Source organism: Hemicordylus capensis, chromosome 4, assembly GCF_027244095.1.
Source record: "Hemicordylus capensis ecotype Gifberg chromosome 4, rHemCap1.1.pri, whole genome shotgun sequence".
NCBI classification, from domain to species: domain Eukaryota; kingdom Metazoa; phylum Chordata; class Lepidosauria; order Squamata; family Cordylidae; genus Hemicordylus; species Hemicordylus capensis.
This window is the reverse complement of record NC_069660.1, coordinates 87,832,355-87,852,345: the sequence shown is the minus strand read 5'-3', so window position 1 is coordinate 87,852,345 and position 19,991 is coordinate 87,832,355. Positions and strand designations below refer to the sequence as shown.

The following is a 19,991-nucleotide window of genomic DNA, read 5'->3' as shown; positions in this document are numbered from 1 at the left end:
CTGACTAGGCTTGGAGTAAATGACTTGGGGGGGGGGGAGGGAAGCCCTGTTAAGTTGTTATTAGCAGGGTAGAAAGGCGGGTGGGGTGGGGTGGGGGAAGACGGTGGTGGTGGTGGTAAAAGTGGCGCGCCGGGTGGGGGGAGATCAGCAAGCCTCTCCTTTGATTGACAGGATGAAGGACCATTGAAAATCGTGCAGGGGAGCTCCCAGGTCTGTGTGAAGCTCCTTTTAAAAATCCTTCCTGAATCCTCCTCCCCCAGTAGATGGCAGCTTTGCGGGACCCAGAGACAATTGGGAGCCCAGGCAGGAGGAGACTGGAGTAAAGCGAGCGCTCCCCTTCCGCTCTCAATCTCAAGTCCCTCTCTGGACGCTCCCTGCTCCAGAGTGAGACTTCGAATCCCCCCAGGCCGGCTGCAGCCAACCCAAGAGAGGCAAGCCCCCGCTCGAGAGGTATGTCTCTTGCCCCTCCCTCTCTGTAACCCCCACCCGGCGACGCTCAAAACTTTGGCCATCGGTTTCTTTCCTTGAGCAGCCGGCGCGCGGATGTCGGAGCCTGGCGAGCGACAGGTAAGCAAGGGGCGAGGGGGAGATCCAGGGGACCGGGTCTTGGGCAGGGGGATGTCTCCGGGGCTGCAGTGCTTGTCTCCGGGGCTGCGAGCTCTGGACTGGGAGTTTAGTTCTTGGCCTCTCGCAACAAAGTTCCCAAGGAAGCGGTGAACTTCGGGTGGCCCTTTCATCTCTTGCATGGCAGCCAGCGAGCAACCCCGCATGGCAGAGACTAGCCAAGGCTTCCGATCTCCCACGGCCCCATCCAGGACCACTTGCCAGATGGCCGGACCGCTCCACTCCGCCAACTCTCTTCCCTTTCTTTGGAGTGAGCTGCTTCTCTTGTTTGCTCTGACTTGGCTTCATTTGGAATATATTATTAGTTAGTCTTATAAATGTGTCTCTCTCTCTCTTTTGCTTCCCCTTTCCTTTACTAAATAGAGACAAATCTATTGCCTGGCTTTCCAAATGTAATTTTTAGCAGATGTTACGGGAATAAACTTCAGGCGCACAGATTCGTTTGGTTAAAGGCTTTTACTGACAAGAAGGCGGTAGTGCTCCACAAATGGTTTTAATACTCCGCTTCCAACCTTCAAACTTGTCAAGTCTCTTGCGCTCCCCTTTGAACACTCTCCGATTCACACTTTAGGGGAAAGTGGAGGTCAAGATGCCCCCCCCTTTACATTATTTCCCTTTTACAACTTTCTCCTCTGTCTCTCTCCTTTCCTTTCCCTGCATCCCGTTGGGTTGCCAAAGGGCATACGCCATTAACAAGGCATCTCTTCATTTATAGGCATCAAAGTGGTAGATTGTAAATTTCACCCCTATTTACATAATGATGTTTTAATAAGCGAACAGCCTGGTGAAGCCAAGGGAGAGAGGGACGTGGGGGGAGAGGGCGAGGGGAAGTTGGAGCAATTCCAGACAGCAGAGGACGGAGGAGCAGGGGCTGGTGGAAGAAGAAGATGCTGATAGTAGGAGAAGGCGAGGAGGAGGTGGCGCGCGTAGAAGTTTGGATAGCATGAAAAGGCAAGTAAGTAACTAAAGCGGGCGTGGAAAACGCTGCCTCAGCGCAGGAGGCTGGACTAGGTGGCCTTGAGATCCCTCGATCTTACTGTTTGCTAGGACACGGTCCTAACATGAAAGGGACTCCTGATGCAGCTGACGCTCAACCCAAGCCACATGGGGGTTCAAGCCAGTTCGGATTGATGAGTCACCCAGTTATGACGACGGGGAAGCCCAAACCGACTGCATCTGAAGCAAGTGCCGCGGAGCTCAGTGGGGCTTCCTTCTAAGGGAAGGTTGCAGTCTCTGTGCAGAACCATGCGAGCTGATTTCGAAGGGGCTACATGGGCAGAAAGAAACCCCGAAACTTCGCCGTCACTCACTCTCCTGCTGTCACTTTCTCACTGTTGCAGTTGCTAACTTGAATCCCTTATGAGGCCAGCCAGTCCCGCCTCACTTGCGGGGGGGGGGGCTTTCTCTCCCCTCGTCTGCCCCGATACTCGCCAGTCTCCTGTGAAAGGTCTGTCCAGATTCATAGTGAAACGGGCCACGAGATCTCTGCTAAAAGGGCGGCGGCTGTGCCGCCCTCGAAATCCATTTGCGCCCTCTTATTATTTATGCTGCGAACCCGTGTGGAGATCCGCGCGCATATTTAACCGCCAGAGACGTCATGCAACTCGGCCAGAGTCCCCCTTCGGGCCAGGGGATAGCGGAGAGGCGAGGCTGGGAGAAGGATGGCCGCGAGGGGCCGCCCAGCTCAGGCCACCGCCACCAAGCACTGGTCTCGTGTAGCTATAATTGAGCAAAGGGGTTCAAAGAAGCCGGACCCCCAGCTCTAAGGGGCCGTCAGAGAGAGGAGTGAGCACGGCCCCTCTTCATTAGCTACGTCCCTGTTACCAAGGAAAGCGAATGTTTGACCGAGGACGATTTCCCCCCTTGGTAATTAGGCCACTCAAAGAAGCAGCCCCGCAATCAACTTCCACTTGCCGCAGACCAAAAGTGCGCGGAGTCTTCCTTGTAGGAAATCGATGGGTCTGTTTGGATCCAGGCAGAGGAAGAGTTCCAGAAACAGTCTTTCTTCATCGCGGTAACCTAGATGCAGGTCCTGTGGTGAACAGTCTCAGAGACATCCATTGGATCCGGCTACTGAGAGGTGGAGTCCCGTTCCCGCCCCTGAACATCTGAGGACTTTCTCCCTCATTTCACTGAACCCCCAAACTTATAACCCATATCTTCAATCCCCAAAACATACCCCCCAAAAACTTTCTTTTCCCCGAAAAAAATTAAGTGGGAAGTTTCTCCGCAAGCTTTCCCTCTGTCTGCACCTTTGCAACCGCACCCCTATTTAAAATGTTGATTAAATATTTTCTTTTGAAGTCGATCTCGGTCCTCTTGATAAGCACGGGCTTTTCTTCCGGGTAAACAATCCTCCACCAACTTACTACGGAGTAAGCAGGCGCTATTGAACTCGGCTGTGGTTACTTCTGAGTCTTAAGATACGACGGCACGTGGATTTCTAAGGGGCCACTTTTATTTTCGAAATTAGTGTAGGGTGAATAGAAATCGTGCAACTGTATACTAAGTTAACTGTGATATTTTTAAAACGGAAAAGGAAATGGTTTAAAAATAGACCATCTGGCTATTTTCTGATCAACGCTAATGGCACAAAAAGTAAATCGTTCCTTCCCATCCCCTGCCCCGCTGGTCCAAGACAATCTGTTCCTGAGCAGTTGAATTAAGCAATACTCTGGGGAGGGGCGATGAATGGAAGGAGGAGGGATGTGGGAGGTTAGGACGAAAGGAGGAAAAGTTTTCAGTCATGTATGTAGACCGGAGACTGGAAGGGGAGAAATACATTTACTTGGTATAACTTATTTCAGTGGAATTATTTTTTCTACGGATGGATGCGGGTGTAAGGCTGTAACTGATGTCTTTTAAGTTATAAGTTCTACTGAAACCAATGGGACTTATTTCCGAATAAACCTAACTAGGATCGGGCTGGTGGAATGTGTTTGTCGAAGGCCCCTTAAAGAGAAATCCACCGTCCCGGCATAGACTGCCAAGTGTCGCTCTCGAATAATTTAGATTCAGGCCCACTGGCCAACACTTTGGTGCCAATGGGACGCTCCTAACTCGCACTAAATTGTCACAAAAGTATCAGGCTGTATTCGCATACCAAGGAATCCTAAACTGGGAAAAAAGTTCCCTATGGATTTCAACAGAATTACTCCCAAATAAATATGCTTAGTATTTCTACCTGGATTGAAACCCACTGTTTCCTGTTTTAACTGAGGATTGAAGAAAAACCTCCTTGGAACAACAGATTTACAAAAGAAGTGTAGGTGTTTGATTTCCAAGGATCCCTCCTTTTTAAAAAGTGAAGCAAAAGCTGAACTGGAGATATGTGACTCTTAAACTGATTTAGTTAGTTTACATTCCTAGGCGTGGAAGAACAGTGGAAATTCAGCACCATTAATATATCTATCTCATGGTACTATATCGTACCTGGATCCAAAAGAAAGTTAAACACAGTCCGCAACCCTATTAAGCCTAACTACTTGAATGTAATTTGGGTTGGTCCTACTCTGGCGACAAAAAAACAAAAGACTCAAATCCCAGGATTTGGTTTTATGGAATTGTGGACTGGGCTCAATAAACGAGGTTAGTCTTGTGCAATAATATACTAAATTGAGGAGGTAAAGTTGGTTGTGATAGTTATGTTACATATTATGTTACATATTCCAAACAACAACAACAACAACAACAAAAACCCTGCGTGATATGGGGATTCCTAGATGAAACTACAGAGATGATGATATTCGTTTGTTGACAAAACAATAGGAATCAATAGATCTGTTTATAGAAATGCACGGGTTAAACAAAAGCATGTACGGTCGTGAATATCTAGTGTGTCTCCATTTAACTTCTTGCTTTGGTCTTCGCCGCAAATCTTAGTGCAACCCTCTGCTCTTTCCGTCTGTCTGTTTGGAGCTGGATGGTAAAATAGATCCCCATTATGCCCCCTCGTTCGCCAACTTAACAGATCCAGAAACTCTTCTCTACAGATCTGTGGCTGATCTTGGCCATTAGCCCTGAAGTTCCGTTGCTAGCCTTTTCAGCATCTTCAAGGGAATTGCGTAGCATGGCAGGGAGGGGTGTGTGTGTGTCTCGCTGGTATAACTTTTTGGGGAAAGCCGTGTTTTGAAAGAGGCATATACAAAGTATTAGTTAGTACCTTCTGCCACTGAGGATCTTTGGAAGACGCAGCGACTTTTGGCGCAGGGACTTTTTTTTTTAAGTCATCGCTTTCTTTTCAGTAGACTTTCTGTTTCCACAAAGTGACTTGGGATGGCAAGTTTCGGAAACTCAAAAAGAGTTCTCCTTTTGAGCAAGGTTTTAAATGTGAGAAGTGTGTGCAGTGGCAGAAAAGACCGTGCGCGCGCGCGCACACACACACTCACACACCTTTGAATGGGATTAGAAACTTTGTAACACATTGATCCATGAAATGCATCAAGCTCACCAGTAGCTTCTCTCGCACAGTTTTGTTCCTATTTAAATCTCTAGCTAGTCCTGTCACCTCACCCCAGCTGTTAGGATAACACCACCAGGACGGACGTGTTCCTATTGTACATCCATTTCCCATCCAGTCCTCCGCTCGCTCCCTCCCTTTCTGTTCCACTTGGTTGACTCCTCAAATTTTCCATGTAAATGACAGTAATAAATATCTAATCATGTCCCGCAGCTACATTCAGCTTTCTGAGCAGCCCTCATTAATGAAACATCAAGCCGTGGGGGGAGAAAGTTTTTCCAGGCGTTGTAGAGAAACCGTTTCCGAGTACCCCAATTCACTAGAGATCGTGGAAAAGTCTCAGAAGGCAGTGCCCAGTTCGTCTTCCAACAACAATAATATATTTCGGACACTGTTTCATGCCTAGTTATAGTCTATAGCCATGATTGCGTACATGGAAGGAAATAACTCTCAGCTAAAAGAAACCGGCATTTGAGCAGACTTCCGGGAGGAGGGCCGGAAAGCACTATAGTCGCACAATCCACCGGGAGGTTCTCCTGCGTAACCCTCACTGGATCTACCAGAGTGGCTTGTGCACCTCCCGTTCATTTCTGTGGCTGACGTCCAGATTAAGTTATCCAAGAGTATTACAGGAGTTACTCCAATGGGCTACTTAATTTCAATGGGACTTCCGCCCCGTGATTTAGTCAGGATGTCAACCAATGGCCCTTGTGCCGGAGAACTTCCTGATCGATCCTGCCACGTCTGTTTTGCAAAGCCGTTATTGAGAATCTTCGGTAAATGGTTTCAGACCTGTCACTTTTGTGGCATTCAGCGAGAGCTTCCGAGATAGGGTGTCAACACAGAGAAGTTTCTAGGCAGATTAGATTTCTTAAAGTGCCCCAGTTTAGGTGCTGTTGGTTGGGGAGCTGCGAGGGAGGGAAGTATAAAGTTGTGCCGATTCGGTGCCGACTCCTGGTGACCACAGAGCCAGGTAGCTGTCTTTGGTCGAATACAGGAGGGATTTACCATTGCCATTTCCCACGCAGGATGCCTTTCAGCACCTTTCTATATCGCTGCTGCCCGATAGAAGAGTTTCCCATATCCTGGGAAACACACCAGCGGGGATTCGAACAAACAGCCTCCTGCTTTCTAGTCAGGTTACTTCCCCACTGGAGCCATTAGGGATATATATAACTGGTAGAACGCTCGGGGTAACCCGATGGGGTGGGGGGTAGGGCAATGTAAGTTTTGGATTTGAGCAGCGTTGTGTCTTCTTCATCAGACTTGCCTGATCTTTCACCCGCAGAATGGCCCAACACTGCATCTATTGAGCGGAGCTACCCACAGGAGAAAATACCAGGTCTGAAGTAGGTAGGGAAAGCTCCGTAGATCGAAAGACAAAAGCAAGAACTGAAACGAGAAATAGACAAAACAAAACAAGACGGGAGGAGAGAGAGAGAGAGAGAGAGAGAGAGAGAGAGACCACACTAGGTAACCATCGAAAAGGAAACTAACTCCTGTTTCAAAACCAATCCAATCTAGAATTTTAAAAATATAAATATAAATATATATATATAGCTCTTCACTTGCCATGCAGAAACACAGAAAACTGAACACTTATTTGAAATGAAACGGTCCTGCTTTTTAAGCTCCTGATGGGGAATGATACTGTCTCCCTGGAGCGGATTGTTTATTCCTTCGAGGGAAAACTGACACATGTCCATCAGTGGCTCGACTCTCAAACCATTAATTGGGCTCATAAAGCGCTCTTAATGCCAACCGAGTGGGGGGGGGGTGTGTGGAGTGGGGGATAAGTCTGAAATTAAAGCATCAGAGTTGAGATTGTTCTCCTAACGCTAAACAAATGGAGTGATTACATTCTCTCCAAACGCATCAGTCACACTACATTAAGCAGCAGAGAGCTAATTATCCCAATTAGGAGGCTGATTTATAATTAATGGCTTGGACCAAGTGATAATTGGATGTTAATGGATAACAGTTTTGTCTGGAAGTAGCCTCTAGCTTCCCCAAAGGCAACTTCGCCTTTCCTTGCCTTTCTCTTCTGTTCTGCTCCAAGCAAATGAAAAAATAAAATTTACTTTTAGTTGAATCTGTGGAGACAAGTGAGAATTGCAAAGGCTAGAAAGGATGGCAGTCTTGGTCAGCTGGAAGTATAATAAGGAGAATGAATTATTGTAATTATGTACAAAATCCTAGGAAAATACTAGAATATATCTTACCTAATATACCATCCAACTGTCTTTCATTATCTGCATAGGTTGCTAAGTTGTACCTAACTTCTGCTTTTGTCCATCATACCACTTCTCACAAGCACAGTATTGGCTGACCTGCATGGGAATTGATCTCACAACTTTGTTAGTGTGTACAAGAAGTTTGAAATATTTTAATATTTGGGAGAGTAAGGTGGGCTGTGAGAAATAACAATGGGCATCATCATGTGATAAACAACCATCCCAGCACTGTCATGTTTGGAAATGACATGAATATTTCAAAACTTCTTTGGTGGGCCATACCCTTGTGGAAGTGGCTTGCTCTTTTGGTTTGTTCCCTATCCTACTGTGGTCATCATCTCCATGTAACCCACCCCCCACCCCACCTCCTACACACAAACCAGCATGTTGGAGAGTAGGTTAACTTTGCCACATGTTGGAGAGTAGGTTAACTCCCTACATTAAAATAGTTTTCCCTGTGTTGGAACATGCCTGCCTGTCAGGGTGTGCCACACACAAAGAGCCAGAAGCATGAAAACAACTGAGGGTAGACTGAAAAATGAGTAGTCCCTCTCTCTCTTTTCGTTAATGACTTATTTAAATCTGACATGTGTACTCTTAAAATGTGGATTATAATAATCACCATTAACATCACATGCCTCATGTACTTCATCAAACATCCTTGAGTGGCAGAAGTGCTGTCTTGATATAGAATACCAGGACTTGATTAAAGATAGATTTTCACATTACATTTTGTTCAGAGAGATACACATTTGTGTAAAAAAATATGGGTATTGTGTACTGTGAGGACAGTAAAATACGTCAATGTATTTTATTACAGCATTTAATACATACCTTGAGTAGCAGTTGCAGATGTGATAATTAGCTTCTGGATATGTTCAGTTGGCCACTTTCCTGTTGCATGCACAAGTGTGGACCTGCATGTAGAAAGATGTATCATGGGAATTGTTCTTAAACTAGTGTGAACCCTGATTAACTACTGAATACTCCAGAATGACAAAGCTATTCACCACTAAAATAGCCTAATATTCTCCTGAAAAATCTGATCTCCATGTTGCCATCGGTCAAATGTCCAGATCTGATTTCATACCTCATCTGCATGAGCACTTTCAAAACAGTCCTGATACTGGTGGTATTATTTGGGAATGTGCTCAGAGACATGAGGGTGATGGCCTCCCAGCTCCCGGCAGTCTTGGAGGAAATGGATTGTCTAGACCCATTTCAAACTGGCTTTGGGGTGGGCTATGGGGTAGAGACTGCCTTAGTCATCCTAATGGATGATCTCCAATTAGGAAATGACAGGGGGAGTGTGACTCTGGTCCTTTTGGATCTCTTGACAGATTTCGATGCTATCAACCATAGTATCTTTCTAGAGTGTCTGAATGGGTTAGGTAGGAGGCACTGCTTTGTGGTGGTTTCGCTCCTGCCTCTTGATCAGATTCCAGATGGTGTCCCTTGTTGCTCTTCAAAATCTGAACGCTTATATGTTGTCCTCCGGAGCTCCATATTGTCTCCATGGTGTCTCCCAGGGCTCCATATTGTCTTTTTAACATCTACATGAAACTGCTGGGATCAAATCATCAAGAGATTTGGTGATTGTCAAGTTTTTTGTTATCAGTATGCTAATGAAACCCAGATCTATTTCTCCATGTCAACATCATCAGGAGAAGGCATAACCTCCCTAAATGCCTGCCTGGAGGCAGTGATGGGCTGGATGAGGGATAACAAACTGAGAATGAATCCAGATAAGACGGAGGTACTTATTGTGCAGGGTTGGAACTCGAGAGATAGTTTTGATCTGCTGGTTCTGGATGGGGTCACACTTCCCCAGAAGGAACATATGTATAATCTGGGGGTGCTTCTGTATCCAAACCTCTTGAGATTGAGATGGTGGCCAGAGGTGCTTTCTATCAGCTTTGGCTGATATGCTAGCTGCAATCTGTTTCTTGAGATAAATGACCTCAGAACAGTGGTACATGTGATGGTAACCTCCAGACTTGACTACTGCAATGAGCTCTATGTGGAGCTGCCTTTGTACGTAGTCCAGAAACTGCAATTGGTATTGAATGTGGCAGCCAGGTTGGTCTCTGGGTCATCTTGGAGAGAACATATTACACCTATACTAAAAGAGCTATACTGGCTACCAATAAGTTTCTGGGCAAAATACAAAGTGCTGGTTATAACCTATAAAGCCCTAAACAGCTTAGGCAGTGGGTATTTAAGAGAACATCTTCTTTGCCATGAGCCCCACCGCCTGTTAAGATAATCTGGAGAGGTCCGTCTGCAGTTCCCACTGGCTCATCTGGTGGTTACTCAAGGAAGGGCCTTCTCTGTTGCTGCCCCTAAACTCTGGAATGTGCTCCCTGCTGAAATAAGAGCCTTCCCATTTCTGACAAGTTTTTAAACATCTCTAAAGGTTTATTTTTTCACCCCAGCTTTTTAGCTGGACTGCAGTTCTAAATTGTTTTAAGGTTTTGTTATAAAATTTAAACACTAACTAGTTCTAAGGTTTTCATTTTTAATCTCTTTTATGTTGTAAACTGCCCAGAGTCGGAAGTTTGGGGTGGATTACAAATTTGAAAAATAAACACACACCACAGTCCATGCTAACAGCAATTACCATTAGTGTGAGGCTGCTGTCTAGAGAGCATGTGCCAATGAAGAGAGGATAGAGCAATGTCCACTTTGCTGAGTCTATGGTACCTGTCACAACATAAGGCCTATTAGCTGAGCCCTCAAGGGACAATCCTGGAAAAAGCTCCTTCCAAGTCAGGGGAAGTGGACATTGGCAGGAGAAGCCAGGAACATCCCCGCCCCCCTGCCATAGCATTGGTCTCTGTAGCCTGTGGATAACTGTAATGGGTTTTGTCCCCAGAGTCATCAATCTCTCCTAAACACCAAACACATCATAACAAAAGCCAGAGAAACAAATTCAGCAGTGTCCAAACCAAAATGAAGACTTCTGGCTATAGTAGCTAGACATGTTGTATGAGGGTCAAGATCAAATTGATCAAAGCCAAACAGGCAAACACATCTGCATTAACAAGACTGCTGGAACAAACTTCAAGATCAGTTGCCTGAAGTTAGCTTTCCAAAGCTTGTTAAGATACCTAAACACAAGTGATAAAGCTTTTGCTATTTCTCATTTATTTAGCTGCTCTTGGTGTTGCTTACATTAGGATTTGAAGCAAGTGATTATTTATTTATTTATTTTACTGCATGGAGTACGTATATAAAAATGTGCAAGAAGCCAAAATATTATGAATGATACTATAAAAGATAATGACTCTTTTGTAATGGGCCTACTTTTCAAAGGAGTCTGCTGAACTGCAGCTGATGGCAAACTGCAAATTCCTGTGTATTCTTCAAAGGTTTTTGACACAATTCTGTCATTTTAAATTAAGCTTCTAGTTCCTAATGTCAACAAAAATTGTAAATAATGTGTAAAATATTTAATCAACGTATGAATTACTGTTGCTGTGAACATGGAATTGTACCAGGCGTTTAACACGATACAGGTTTGTTTTGATTACTTACGAATTTTTAAATCAATCACTTCATATTGTCGTCTTTATAACCATGATCCACAAGTTTCATTATTATTACACTAACACATTTCTGCATGCCACGTGTACAATAGTCTTAAAATAATGGTGGAAGCATGTTTCTGGGATTGCATACATTGTATGTGTTTTTCCTCAGTGGTAACTACTATGCAAAGAGAAAAATAATGTCTAAGTTATGTGCAGCCTCAGTCCTGCTGGTATTAATGGAGTTTACTTCCAAGTAAGTGTGCTAAAGATTGTTTTATAAATCATTTCAAACCAAAGTGAATTTATTGCTGTGTATCAGGTTACAGAAAACAGATCTCATCTCTCTAACAGGCCGAAACCCAAAGCCTATGAAAAGAAGTAGCACTGGGTCTGTCCAAACCATCTCCCTAACAGGATGTCCTTATTATAGCATAATACCTCTAGAAGCACATAGAGATGTGGGTGTGTTTGTGTGTGTGTGTCCCACCATCAATCACAACAATAAAATGCAGTGTATGGATGCAAAATATCGTTTTATCACCACAAGGAAGCAGTCCCTCTAAAATTGAGCTGTGTAAAATTACTCTAAGATAAGGAGGCTGTTCACATGAGCACCCCTTTCCAGGCTTGAACAGTCCTAGGTAGGGCTGCATGTGTGAAGCACCAAGATCGAGGCCTATCCCAAGCTGCCTTCCTGGGATTTTTACCCACCCTTTTGCCCAGGCACTGAGTCGTGTGTATGCTCTGGCTGCACACAGTCTGAGCATACACAGAGCTAGGCGCCTAGAGCACCCAGCTTGAGGGGAAATCCCTCAATGCATTGCACTCCTCACACAGTGCATGTAGGGATACCTGGAGGCCGGGCTTCATTTTCCCAGCCTCCAAAGATCCACTCTGCTCTGAGCAGTGCTGATAGTGTTGGTGCATGAGCCATTCACCACACAGAGGACAACCAATAATCTAGTGGGGAGGTAGGTTCAACCCTGCCTTCCCCTCTCCACCACCCTCACTGCCCCAGTAATGGTCATGAGAATGGCCTTACGATGTAGCAAACAAGCCTATTCTGGCAGTGTGTATTATCATCTTCATCTCAGTTCCTGTAGTGCTGATGGATATATCATACGAATATAAGCACTGTTATACTGTTTCTGTGTCATATAAGAACCATATAATAGTTTCACCCCAGGACAGCCAGCCTCTTCTAAAGTTTTTAGTTGTCTGCTGTTAGATACTACTTTTCTACCTAGGCTATTTTTTTACTGGAGAAAATACTCTCTGGGCAAACCTACACCCTGATCCTAAATGCTTTATATCAGTGGGACTTACTTTCAAGTAAAGTGTCCTAGTATATTTGTTAAATTTTAGCATCTGTGTTACTGCATTGCATGTTAACAGGGGCAAGAAAATAAAGATGAAAGCACCAGCACACATCTCATTCATTTGTATGTTCACCATACTTGTTAATGCTTAAAAACTGTCTCATAAAAAGGAAGAACCTAATATTAATTAAAGAATAGGAAAAGGTTCAAACATTCAGAACAAAGAAGGTTCTTCTCTCTGATCCATTAACATGTCCAGAATCTCTCTCTGCCCTTACTGTCCACACTGAACTCAAATGCTTAACAAATATATTGTCATTTAATTGACACACCTTGAAGAGAAATTGACAGAAGAATAAAAAGAGCAAGAGTAGCTTGCATATCCTGCATATCTTAGTTTTCTTACATTTTAAAAAATCCCTTTCTATTTTTCTTTCAAGAAAGCCAAGTCTGAGCTTGCATATTTAGGGCCACAATTAATTAACAGCTTACATGAAGAAATTACATGCTGGGGTTATTGGGGGGGGGGGGGGTCAGTGCCAATAAGCATACTTCCTAGTCCAGTAGCCCCTTTCACTTTGCACTTGAGATGTACATGTGGAACAGCTGATCTACCCTGACTCCTTATAGAAGTAGAGTTCAGATTTCCTACCTCAGAGTCCTTTCCCCATTGATCTACCTGCTCTGAAATTCGAGCACATGGCAAATAATTCTAGGGCACATTCTTGGGACACTCTCATCTATTTATTTATTTATTTGATTGATTGATTGATTGATTGATTGATTTTATTTAATACATTTATATACCACCCCAAGTCTCGGGGTGGTTCACAACTATAAAACAATACAAATAAATAAAACATTAAAATCAATTAAAATTCCAAAAGCTGATTAAAACAATATCAATTCACAATATTTAAAATTACAGAAGTTAAATGGCCTGATTAGAAAGATGAGTCTTCAAAGATCTTTTAAAAACCGCTAGAGATGGGGAGAGTCTTATGTCAATGGGAAGGGCATTCCAAAGTCTCAGAGCGACAACTGAGAAGGCCCATCCCTGAGTGGCCACCAAATGACTTGAGGGTAGCCACAGATGGGCCTCCCCTGATGAATTCAGTGGACAATGGGGATCGTGCAGAAGAAGACGCTTTCTTAAATACTGTGGGCCTAAGCTGTTTAGGGCTATATAGGTTATAACCAGCACTTTGTATTTTGCCTGGAAACATATCGGCAGCCAGTGTAACTCCTGTAATATAGGAATAATATGGTCTCTTTGAGATGACCTGGAGACCAACCTGGCTGCCGCGTTCTGTACTAATTGTAGTTTCCAGACTACATACAAAGGCAGCGCCACATAGAACGCATTGCAGTAATCAAGTCTGGAGGTTACCAGCAGATGTAAGAGTACATCTCAAGAATCTCAATGAATCTCAAGAAATGGACGCATCTGGCGTATCAACCGAAGCTGATAAAAAGTGCTTCTGGCCACTGCCTCGACCTGAGAAACCAAGGAGAGGTGTGAATCCAGAAGCACTCCCAGACTGCGTACCTGTTCCTTCTGAGGAAGTGTGACCCCATCTAGAACAGGCAGATCAATATCATTTCCTGAGTAACAGGGCATTGAGAAGGCTTGTTGGGCACTCACTATTGCTTTATGTGGACTGATGTTGTGCCAGAAAACAGGCACAGCACTGTACTAACCTGTGACTATACATTGCAGCAAAAATTGAGAGTACCAGACAAACTGGCAGCAAGTTGCCTGCCATTGTGGAATCCTGATGGGCGTCTATGGAACCCTCAGGGTTTCTGGAACAAAATTCCTGGGAAAGAAAACTCATGCAATCGCCATTGCCCCCCCCCCCCCCCCAAAGAGCAGGTCCATTGTTCTGCTCTTCACAGCATAGACTTCCACATGGAATCCTATTGCTTATGGGGAACCAAGGAATCATACGGGGTCACCAGAGCAGATTTGTAGGCCTGCTTTAAATTGCTTAAGGTGATGTACATGCAGAAATATTTCAGGTGGATAGGCAGTATGTTCTCCAGACTGTCTATGGCCTGATTCAGACCTTGGCTTTAAGGCACATCCTTCATGTGATAGGAACCAGGACTGGGCCACATGCACACTATGCACCATGTGAAAGATGTTGGGTGAGAGCTGGACCTGTATGTCTTGATTCAGGTACACATGTGTGTTATCTACCTCAGATTATTTTCTAATGCTGCAATGAGATCAGTGGCATCACATTTTCAGATTCGCTTGTCTTGCCAAATGTACAAGAATGTCATAGAGGCAGACCCTGTTCTAGATTTTTGGATATGGGTCCTAATCCACCTTGTTGACATGGTCTACAGTGATGGAGTAGAGTGAAGCTAAATAAGTAATTACGGGGCAAAATTAATAGGCAATATTGTGACCTTGTGGAAGCCATACAGAAGCAGCTAGATGGCCTATGTCCCAACTAATGCACTGACATGACAGTAGTTTGCCATGATCCACAAACAACCTAATCTTGGCTCTTCAGATTTATATCATTTTATTCCCATTTTTTTCCAGTTGGACTAATGCCCCTCCTCCTTTGCTTGTTTTCTTGATGCAACAGTATTCATGAGACCTGATACAGAAAAAAGTCCCATCTACAATTAACCTTGGACAGCCTTAAGCATGGAGTAGCAAATTCCCACAATAAAGATATGCTTAACACAAAAAGACTTCAGCATTCTCCCCCCGCCCCGCCCGCCACCTCTCTTTGCCTCTCTGTCTGAGGGCAGTATGGAAAAGCTAATCAGATAACAAGCACAGATTGGAGCCCTGCCATCACTCCATTGTGGTGATGCTGTGTACTTCTTTAGAAAATCACACGGCACTTTCTACAACTAGGAACTAAGCCAAAGCATGTACAAGCATGTTGATCTCCTGGTATTAAAAAATGGAACAGCTGATCAGTCCCCCACTCTAAAAAATGCTCTAAATAAATGGCTAGACTCAACTTGTACATGTATTCACACTGATTTGGCTACACAGTGCTTCAGTATTACATTTATGTTGGAGTGAAGTGAGAACTGCTAATTGATTCTCACATCATTTCTAGCTAAAAATAATTTTTGCTGTGGACCTTTCCACAGGAGCTGTTCTCCATGGGTAACAATGTACAATTGTTACCCAATGTGCATTTGTTTTGTATGCTGTCTATGGTCCTAATCCAACTAAAACAAGTTATTAATAAATCCCTTTGAAAACCGTGGGTGGTTGATCATGACTAATTGGTTGCATTGATTTAAATGAGATAACTAACCTTAGCTCGAGCTTTCTTTGATGTCACGCTAAGGCTATGTAGGGATATCATATTTCCCCAGAACTTAAGGTGCTATAGTTTGTACTTGGGAAAGTGCAACCCACATAGTGCATATTCTGTAACTGTTGAGGCTATTCCTACGATCCCTGGAAAGCGGGCTAAGTGAGCTTAGCCCACTTTCCAGGGAAGGTGGGAACAACCAGCTCTCAGGCAAGCCCGGTGCTCCCAAGGCAGCTAGCCCACCTAATTCCCCCTCCCCTTAAATGAGGTTAGTGGAGCGAGCGCTCTGTTAACCTTATTTTTTTGCTCGTGTGTTACTGCAGCGAGTGGCGACACATGAGTGGACCTCCAACTGGGAGGCTGGAAGCAGCCTCCCAAGCTCAGGGGTCTCTCCAGGATGCCCAGCACACTCTCACGGGGCATCCCTGGAACTTCCAGGGCCCACACTGCCCCACTAGTTCCATGACAGAGCCAGCAGTCATGTGGACGGCTGATCCAGCCGCCCAGGGCTGCCTTTTGATTGTTTGCAGGGAGAGCGTTCTCCAAGCAGACCCAGAAGAAGCTCTTCTCACCAGTCGTGAGAAGAGCTTCGTTGTGTGGCAACAGGCACTTTTCCACTATTGTACAGCAACTGTGATAACTTCTCTCCATGTCTGTGCCTTTTTGTGAATGTATGTATATTTTATCTGTGTGTGCATGCACACACATATGCAGGCGCACACACATGCATGTGCAATCCTTCTGGAAGGATTTCTCAGTGCTTGAAAAATGATGCAGCACTAAAAGTTCCAAAAGCAACATGCTTTCTGCCTACTATTAACCATCATTTCAGAAATATTTTTCTCCTTTTCTAGAAATCTTCTTGGGCAATGCACTTTTCTGCTGTTCAAAGACAGTCTGGAAGTGTTCATCCAGCCCAGTTTAGAGAAATAAAATAAATAAGAAGGTTATATGAACCCTCACTGCACAGATACATTCTCCTCCATTATGTGTAGATGGAGTATTATGCTGCTGGCACTGGAGCTGCAGGACTAGGATGCTAAATGCAATTGCTTGGCACACATTGTCTTTTGATGCAGAAAGTGTAAGTCCCAGGAGCTATTTTGAGTCAGGCTTTAGATAACAGCCTGTTTGAATGCTGAAGTTTAGTCCAAGAACAGGTAAAGTAATGACAAACAGTGGGATGTCTTTGACCATGTTCAGAGTATCTTTCCATCACTGGTGATAAAGCACATGCAGCCTCACATATCTAAAATTAGAAAGAAGAATCTCCAGGACAGGGGACATAATAATGAGAAAGCAGGTTTGAGCCTTCCACTTCTCATTTAAGAAATTAACACACTGGCTAGTGTCTTAGATCTTGCAATTCACATGCCAGTGGAACTAGAGAATGCCAATAGGAACTCTGGTGGGCTTTTGCAGACTTTTGTAGTAGGTTTTAATGACAGTCATATGAAATACTAAACACTCTTTTCTTACAACATTTCAATATTAAGACCATATTCCAAAACCATTTAGAATACAAGATAATCAAAGATTACAATACAGTAGCTGGCATTCCGTGACTAAATTTACTCAAGGAAGTCCCAATGGAATTAGAAGCATAAGTTAGGCATACCTAGTTTGTCCTTTTTAATTTCAGTGAGACTTCCTCAAATAAACTTGTCCAGGATGTTGGCCACTATCATTTTTTTTAAAAGGTAAATTAATATAAATTCAATATGTTCGTTTCTGCTGGAGGAAAATTTAGAATTTAAACCTATATTTAGATGATTGACTGCCTTGTTTCCATTTATTCAATTTTTTTTAAAAAGGAAATCTTTTGACCCTTATTTTATTGTGCATATAGTGTCAATAGATTTTTGGATGAATCTGAGGGATAAGTTGCAATATTTATGTCTACATCAATTATGAAAAAGGGAATATTTCTATAGACATCAAGTGTCCTCCCAGGAACAACAAAATTGATTTATGGCTCAGTATTCATTTATTTTATATGAATTTTGGAGCCTTTTGGACCTGAAAGATTCAAGAAATACTGTTAGAAAATGAGAGAAAATATCTTGCAGAAATAATTTATTTAGAGCCCTCCCAGATATATGTGAAACTGTCTCCACATGCATATATAAACTAAAAACTCAGGTCCCTGGACAGAGTGTGCTTTTAACACATGGGTGAGTGGAATGAGAGATCCAATTTTTATTTTGTCAAGTGATTATGTTTAACACATTAGAAAGGAACCAAAAGGTCACCAGGTTCCATGCCAAAGCAGAATGATGCAGAGTTACTTGCGTGCGTGCGCGCACACACACACACACACACACACACACACACACACACACACACATACCCCTCTACCTTTCTGACAGACCAGACCACTTAATCAAACTTATTGGTCCAAAGCAGAGAACAGCATGTTATGATCATGCCAGAGCTGTATGCACAGTCACAGTTAGTAACTGGAAGCTCATAGGCCAAATCTGTTTGACCCACAGATTAGTGGCTTTTCATTACTTCTGTACTGTGAAAAGCTTGGCCTAGAAACTGTTTGTTAAAATGCAGCCAGGTTCAGACAAAAGAGAAAAAGGATCTGGAGCTCCATTCCAGAAAATAAAATGGATGCTTCTTTCTTTCTTTCTTTCTTTCTTTCTTTCTTTCTTTCTTTCTTTCTTTCTTTCACATATTTTTATACCACCCAAAACTTATGTCTCTGGGCAGTTTACAACAAAGTAAAAGCAGAAAAAGTAAAACAGTCAAAACAGAAGAACAACAAAAAAGTTAAAACATTACAACAATTTAAAATAATATTTTAAAACAGTATTACAACTATTAAAACAATATTTAATTAAATTTGATGAACAGATGTGGCTTTAAAGATTTTCTAAAAGCTGTCAGAGATGAGGAGGCTCTTATTTCAGCAGGGAGCACATTCTAAAGCCTCGAGGCAGTTGCAGAGAAGACCTGTCCCTGAGTAGCCACCAGACGAGATGGTGGAAACTGCAGACGGACCTCTCCTGATGATCTCAATAGGTGGTGGGGTTCTTGAAGAAGATGTTCTCTTAAATACCCAGGGCCTAAGCCATTTAGGGCTTTATAGGTTATAACCAGCACCTTGTATTTTTCCCAGAAACATATCAGCAGCCAGTATAGCTCTTTCAATACGGGAGTAATATGGTCTCTCCAAGATAACCCAGAGACCAACCTGGCTGCCACATTCTGAACCAACTGTAGTTTCTGGACTACTTACAAGGGCACCCTCATATAGAGCACATTGCAGTAATCCAGTCTGGAGGTTACCAGCAGATGTACTACTGTTCTGAGGTCGTTTATCTCAAGAAATGGACACAGCTGGCGTATCAGCTGTAGCTGAAAGAAGGCACCTCTGGCCACCGCCTCAACCTAGGACACGAGGGAGAGGCTCGGATCCAGAAACACGTGTACTTGTTCCTTCTGGGGAAGTGTGACCACATCCAGAAGAGGCAGATCAAACCCATCTCCCGTGACTCCACTTCCAGTGACTCCAATTCATAGGGACAATGGGAGGGTGTGTGTGTGTGTGTTTGCTGTGGTATAGAAAGAAGCCTGGAAATCTGTTGAGTGAGGTTGAGATGGGCTTTGTAGCTGAGTACCATGGGAAAGGGATTGGTGAGTTGATCAACCTTCAGGGACATATTTTTGAGAGGCACAGTGAGTTGCAAAGGGAAAGGTAGATTAGCAAAAATCAACACTCCCCTATAATGTGTGCAATGTTAGTCTGGACGTCAGTCAATGTTTGTACTTCATAATAATCAGTGCTCATGTAGAAGGTCTGGGAGTGGGGGGGAATCATATATTTCAGACATGCAGGAGGGAGGATAATCTCTCTTCTCTCCGTAAATGGTACTTCCGGTGGTGAACCCAGGAACACAGCTGTCCAGGTAGGCTGTAAATCATGAAAGTATTTATCAGAAAATATTTTCAAGAACTTTATTTTACTTTATCAGGAAGCAAATTAAATTCACTGCAGCAAAAATTCTCCACAGACCACCTGGATCTATTCTTTGCACCTGCACAGGGGGTCCACGGACTCCACATTAAGAACCCCTGCTTTTAATGAAATTCTAGATCAGTGTTCCATAACCAGGGCAATGGTATCCAGTCCACTTGAGGTGCATGGACTATTGAGATAACAAAATGAGTGCAGAGCAACAAACTAAGGAATAATTAATAGATCAATGCCAAATTGGAAGACAGCATTGTAATATCTCATAGGATCTGGTCTTCAGCCCAGTCCTTTTCAAAATTACTTAATAATAATTCCTGAACTAGCAGCTCCATTTTGTTTTGTATTGGCCAGGCTACAACTGAAGTTCTGTGTCGAGTTATATTTAAATGTACACAAACTGGAAATAATTTGGAGGAATGGAAGAAAGATTATTAGGGTAGCATATGTGTCACATGAGAAGCTAAGTAAAATAGGTATATTTAACCTGATGAATGTATGGATAGCCATCTCCAATTATTTAAAAAGCTGTCAACAGCAACAA

The 19,991-nt window shown here is 43.5% G+C and overlaps 1 protein-coding gene across 1 annotated transcript in view; it reads left to right on the top strand.

Moving 5' to 3' along the window:
- Window positions 1–298: 298 nt before the first annotated feature.
- The window catches only part of DMBX1 (diencephalon/mesencephalon homeobox 1), a 52,497-nt gene continuing 32,804 nt past the window's right edge, over window positions 299–19,991 (top strand). Inside the window, exon 1 of the mRNA XM_053242455.1 lies at window positions 299–450. The gene's annotated coding sequence lies outside the window, so the exon portion shown is untranslated. The remainder of the gene's footprint in view (window positions 451–19,991) is intronic.